Source organism: Octodon degus, unplaced genomic scaffold (genome assembly GCF_000260255.1).
Source record: "Octodon degus isolate 3935 unplaced genomic scaffold, OctDeg1.0 scaffold00013, whole genome shotgun sequence".
NCBI classification, from domain to species: Eukaryota; Metazoa; Chordata; class Mammalia; order Rodentia; family Octodontidae; genus Octodon; species Octodon degus.
Window position 1 is genome coordinate 8,877,421 of NW_004524589.1, and position 7,082 is coordinate 8,884,502.

Sequence of the window (7,082 nt, forward strand, 5' to 3'; positions counted from 1 at the left end):
ACTCATGAGTTGAAAGTGACTTCTGTAAATTAATTTCTACCACAGTTATCTAAGAGTTGATCATTTATAAGATACATTACTATCAGTAAATACTGACTATGTTTCTAAATCTGAGTGTAGATTTGTTAAAATGATTTATTCCCTCTTATGTGACATTCAGTTTTGGCACCAACTTCAATTAATAGAATAGTAATTGATACAGTCCACCTCCCATTGTATTTGCTGTATTCAGTCACTTGTGCTGTAAGAACACTAGGTTTATCTAAAATTCTAATGGGTAAATGGTTCCATAGAGAAGGTCAGTGATAATGCCAGCAGATAACCACCAGCAGTTTTTTTTTTTTTTTTTTTTTTGGGAAAGATCTACGGGGTGTTCAGGGTCTGACTACTAGATTGGACACGTATTATGGGCGCATGCCACCACGCCCCGTCTCAATTGCCCTTTCATTGTGCCCCGGGGCCAGGGCCAGCATGGCAGGCCCCTGGGTTTGAACCCAGGCAGGCCCCTGGGCCTTTAATCTGCTCAGCTATTTGGCTGGCCCTAACCACCAGCAATTCTTAGTGCTAGCTGAATGAGTGCGAGGGAGCGTGTAATTGTGACATGTTTAAATATATAATAAAACTCTGCTAAAACCAGGGCTGATGGTATCTAGCTAACACTGAAATGCTAACATTGAAATAACACTGAAATATTCATATCACACTGGAAAAAGGGCAGTTTCATTGCGGAAAGAGACTTGCTTTTCTATGTATTTCTATGTTACAGCATATGATCAGCTTCTGGGGACCTATTGGCTCTTGGATATCGTATAACTTGACATTTTGAGAAATTTAGTCCAAAAGGCCATTAAATTATGCCTGCGCTTTTAGGCTCCTTTCTGTTACTTTAAGAGAAAAATAATTATCCTAAAACATGTATTCCTCGCAAACAGTTGCACAATTGTTCCTTAGGTGAGCATGCTTAAATTGATGTACAGGGCTGGGGGTAGAGCTGAATGACACAGTGCCCTGCTTGGCAAGTTGCAGGGTCCTGAGTTTGAGTCTTAGTACCCCTGTAAATAAATAACTAAATAAATTGATGAATAGTATGTGACGTCATCCTTTAGAATCATTCATCTATCAGGGCATCTCACAAGCTCTCTATTTCCTCAAAATAATCAGCCTTCCCTTTCCATCAGTGGTTTTCACTGCCTTTATTCAAAAAACATTTCACTCTTTTTTTCTTTTGTTCTCTCTCTCTCTCTCTCTGTCTGCTTCTGTCTCTGTCTGCCTCTGTCTGTCTCTGGCTCTGTTTCTCTCTCTGTCTGTCTCTATCTCTGTCTCTGTCTCTCTGTCTCTCTGTCTCTCTCTCTCTCTCTCTCTCTCTCTCTCTCTCTCTCTCTCACCCCCTTCCATCCCTCCTTCCCTACCTCTCTCCCTCCCCACTCTCTTTTGTATTTCATTCAGGGTCTCCCTGCACAGTTCAAGCTCTTAGTAAGCCTCCTGTTTTCAGCCTCCCTAGCACTGGAATTACAGGGGTGTACCACCACACCTGAACTCAGTCACCCACTCAGTACGCCCGGGGTCTGGACTGGCATGGCATATGGTGCCAGGGGTGGAACCCTGGCCCCTGTGTTTGCCTAAGCAGGTACTTAGTCTGCTGAGCTATCTCGCCGGCCCTTCCCTTTTTCCGATTGTTCTGCTGAATTTCATGAAAAGCCCTGCTCCATCAGAGAAATCAACATTTAAAACTTGCTCATCTTAATGTTGTCTTGCATTATCTGTCACATGATTTAGTACAGTTGTCTATTGTGTAATGTGTTTAGTTTCTTCCAAAGTAGATTTCATTTCTCACTGAGAAATAATTTTATTATTTGTTAAAGGCATAAAAAGTGAGCCTCAAAAACTTTTGTATATAAAACACTTTTTTGTTAATTTATTCATTCTTAAAATATTTAGCACTTACATGCTAACATTATCTCTTATGTTTGAGATAAAAAGTGTGTTTATTGGGCTGGGAAGGTAGCTCAGTGGTCTAAGTGCCTGCCTGGCAAGTGCAAAGGCCAGGGTTCAATCCCACATACCACATGCCCTGCGGTGCTGGCCCAGAATCCCCAGCATGCCGTGCTGGCTATGGTAGCGGGCGCTTGTAATCCCAGTGCCAGGGAGGCTGAAACAGGAGGATCACTGAGTCCAAGCTGATTCACAAGATCCTGTACCAAATAAATAAATATTTTTTTTTTTAAATTTTGACTCATCAGGAAATTTGAATGATGCTAGAGATATTTTGACTTTGTGACAAAGCATTATCTTTCCAGGTCAAAATTAAATACATTATGTAAAACACTATCTCACTAATTGTATTTTCAAATGACTTTTATCATATTCGTGCCAAGCTTCTATAAAAGGCTGATCAATAGAACCTTACATAATGATGGAAATAATCTCTATCTGTGCTGTTTAATATGGTGGCCATCAGCCATGTAAGGCTGTTGAGTGGGTGAAAGGTAGGTGGCGTCATAGAGGAGCTATATAGTTAATGTTATGTGATTTGACTTTTTTAAAATTTTAAATCATTCTAAAGAGCCTGCCAGTGAACTAAAGGGCCTGTTTAGGCAGACGCAGGGCTCAGGATTCAGTGTCTCTAATGTGCAGTGCTGACTCCGCCCCTTGCGTACGCTGAGACAGGGATTGAGAATGGGCATGGTGGCACATGCCTGTAATCTCAGTGCGTGGGAGGCTGAATACAGGAGGATCATTACGAGTCTGATCTGTGTAGTGAGACCTTGTAGACTCAGTACTAAATGCATAAAAAAGTAAATCGTTTTATGTGGCTTATAGACATATTGGACAGCATGAGTCTAGAATATAAGTTATTAGAAGACTGAAATTATATTGTGCAATTTCTGAGAAGCCTTGGAAATTTAATCAACATCAACAGCTGCATTTATAATTAGTGATGATCAGTACAACACCCTCAATAAATAAATGAGAACAGCCAGAATCCATGTTTGGAAAGAGGCCTGATTTACATTCTATGGAGGGTCTATATTAAATTAGTTCAAATTACTTTAAGGTGACCACCTCTACCATTTTTTCAAGTTTTCCTGGTATTTTACAAACATTCATAAATTCCACACTACACTAGCATTATATGCCTATAAAGAAGGAGAGGTTGATTATTTTAATTCAATGGAATTTTATTGGAAAATAAGTGACTTCTTATGCATGCTAAAGTACTCTGTGAAGCAATTTTCTGCACATTACAGAGTAGGATGTTAGCTGAACTGGAAAAGAATGTCCTAAATGACTATTGTGCTTGAGGAATTATACACAATACGTTTGTATAGAGATGTTTTGTCAGACAGTAAAGAATTCTCACATTCCATTTGTTTTAGTACAAAAGCTGAACTCTGAACCACAGTGGCATTTTATGCAATTAACAGGGCAGAGTTGGAAAATCAAATTATAATTCATTTATTGAATGATCTCTGATTTTCATCATGAGTTTAATAAGTCTCACTTTAAATAAAATCATTTGTATATTTTAATTTGATTTGTGGTGGCTTCCTAACCAGCCTCAGTTACAACAGTTTTACTTCATTAATATTAAATTTTGTTTTTCATTAACGTATAAAAATATTTGTATGTAGTTAACATATTGTTATATTGTACATCTTTCATGACAAAAACAGTAGATATAAAACATCATTAATTGATTAAAAATTTAAGTCCAAAATAAGTAGGAATTCATCTAAGTCAGAACAAAAGAGCATTTCTTAGGCACCCTAAGTCTAATTTTTTTTTTTTTTCGCTTTCTTTCTTTTTTTATTTTAGGAAAGGGTCTACAAGGTGTTCAGGGTCTCACTACTATATTGGACTCATAGTGATCTGCCTGTTTACAGCTTCCCAGGAGCTGGGATTACAAATGCACACCATGACAGCCAGTCTCAGTCACCATCTCAGTGTGCCCCAGATGTGGGGCTGGCATGGCAGGCTCAGGGATCAAACCCCTGGCCCCTTCACCTGCTTGCAGGTGCTTTAATCCACTGAGCTGTTTGGCCAGCCACTAAGCCTAACCTTGACTGCGACAGTTCACCAGTTGTACATTGTTATTTATGGGAATACATCCTCAGTGTAGTTGTGAAAGTTATCATTGCTTCTCTTTACAGATCTGTATGATTGGTACACCATCTTATCAAATTTTATATAATACTAATGTCAAATCACAGATTTTTAAGCTATATACATTATCCTAAAATGTAATTGCTTGTTTAAACAAATAGAGAATTTTATGCTAACTTCATGAAAACAAACCTGTGAAAAACAGCTCTGTGCCAGCTCAGTGTTTGATATATTTTATACTGCAATTGCAAACATTCCATCAACCTAATGAAGCTTTTACAGTGACATTTGATTTACAGTTACTGTCCTATGACATGTTGCTGTATACAGTGCAACTTTTTAATCAATTATTGTATGTCCCAGTGAACAAATAACCAATTTGAATTTGAATCACTTGTATAAAAAGCAGGATTTATTCTAAAATTAACCTGTGTACTTACTTCCGGTGGTAGTTGCTGCTGTAGGAACTGGATCAGTGACTACCGTGCTACTGATTCCAGGAGGGTTGTATGAACATTTCCGTCTAGCGATTTTAGTTTTTAAAACATTCCATTTAGAGGTAGTAGAGTGATACAATTTAGAATTCTTCTATCATGTAGAGAAAAATGCCTAATTGAGTTTTTCTAAAGAATAGGAACCTAGCAGACTGGGTTTTTGTTACTCACCATAATTTCCAGTCACAATTAAAACCAGCATTCACAAACAATGGAAACATTATATTAATGCAAATTGAAAGGTAAATGAAGTGCATGCATATGTATAATCACTTGCTATGCTAAAAATTTTATGTAAATTGCCTCATCTTTTATTTGACTAATACTTCATGATGCCATAGTAATATATATATATATCTATATATATATATAGATATAGATATAGATATATATAGATATATATATATATATGGAAAAAACGGGGTGTCCCCATCATTGGTGATATACCATAGTTCACACATATAGTAGGTAGGCAGACCCACAAAATATTAGGAATTACAAGAAGCCCCAGTACTTATTTGAAGACCTAACAATGTTAACTAAAATTAATCCTTTTTAACTTTTTCCTTGTTTAAAAGAAAAATTAATTTTTTTTTATAGATCTCCTGTAACTCACATGAGGATAATTGTTCAGCAATTTAATGTTTTGGTAATATAAACTGTTTTGAGAAACTAAATATTAATAATATATTACAAATTCTTAACGCATTATACTTTTCTTTCAGTTATTAAAACTTGTCTTGAGCTACTTGTGAAACTGTAAATTGTCTACTAATCTAACTTGTGAACATTGAGAATATCATTAATAAAATTATTGCAATAACTCAGATATATACAGAGAATAAAATGTATTTATATAAACAGTATAACTTAACCTTATGTAAAAAGTCTCACTAATAAAAATTTTCTTATTTTTGACTTTTTTCTTTTTTTTTTTGGCGGAACCGGGGATTGAACGCAGACCCTTGCTCTTGCCAGGAAAGCACTTATTTTACTGAGCCATCTCCCTGGCCCTGACTTTTTCAATAATTATTAATAATTATTTTATATTCAATAAGCCAAGGCCCCAAGTAAGTAATTACACATTCTGAAGATTAAATAGCAAAGTAAAATGAAATCATTAGAGCAAGAGTCATTGTATAAGTTTTGTAATAGAACTGTGTAGCTCTTTGGGATACACATCTATTATGACTATTACAATTTTTAAATTTATTGATACATTCTCTCTTTTTCCCAAATAGTACAGAAAATGACATCATTATAGTTTTTTAAAATAACCAAAAACTCAATAGGATTTATGAAATTATTCAGAAATGAGCAATAACCACTACAAATAAATTTTACTTATTTTTTTAAACATCTAAAACTCTTTGAACTTCCACGTCAAATAGAATAATTTTGTCCTAAATACAAATTGTGTATCTCCATATATTTCAAAGCAAACTATTCAGTACTGGAAAGTGCCAGTCTTTCCTCCTGGAAGCATAACTATAGGCAGAATGATTTAATGCTACCAAGTCTCCAGACATTGAAAGGTTGCAAGTAATAGGTTCATCACAAGCTATCATTTCATCTGTTGATGTCTGTGCTGAGCTAGACGTTTATGAAGACACAATACCCGCCTCCGTGCACCTTAGCAGTGCATGATGCTTCTGACCACCTTCTGATATCCACCAAGAGAGCCCGCAGTGGCACTTGAGGTTGCATCGTGGAACTCTTCCAGAAACTCGGAGTCAAAGAGCAATGCCTGTGTTCACAAAGAAGCATTCACAGCCATCAGAAGGTAAATATTCCTGAGACTTACAGGACAGTGACAGTGCTTCTGGTACACTCAACATCTGTAGAAACTAGAAGTTGATAACTATTTCTTTCATGAGAAAAATGTAACAGCAGGATAATTCTTTTTCTGGACCAATAATAAATATGCGTTCACAGTACGTGAAACATCCTTTTCCTGGGACATTACTTTTGCCTGCAGTGCTTTTGCAGCTTATTTCTACTGCCAGTGAGAGTACTTTTGTGGCAACAAACTGTCAATGAACTTCTTGTAGGCAGACACCTGAGAGCAGTGGGCGTGTGAGATTTAGGATTACAGAAATTGCCGTGTCAAGCAGACTTTGCAAAGCAAGACCTGCAGTGAGGGAGTACGGGATAGGACGCATGGGTGAGAAAGTGTGCACATGAGTAGGTATTTTGTGCTGAGGATACTTGATGAAATGAGTGGGATGAATTACAAAATAGCTAAGTAGAATAATACAAAGGCAAACTACATTTGTAAATAAGATTTTGTTTGTAATAATTTCCAAACATACTGCAAGGTTTTTTTTTTTTTTGATCAATAATAATTGAAAAATGTTTGCCAGGATGCTACTCTATTCCTTTATTGATAACTTGTCACCTTGGACTTGAATTAACTTGTGTGTGTGGTGCGAGGATTCAAACTAAGGACCTTACACTTGCCAGGCAGGCAATTATGCTACTGAG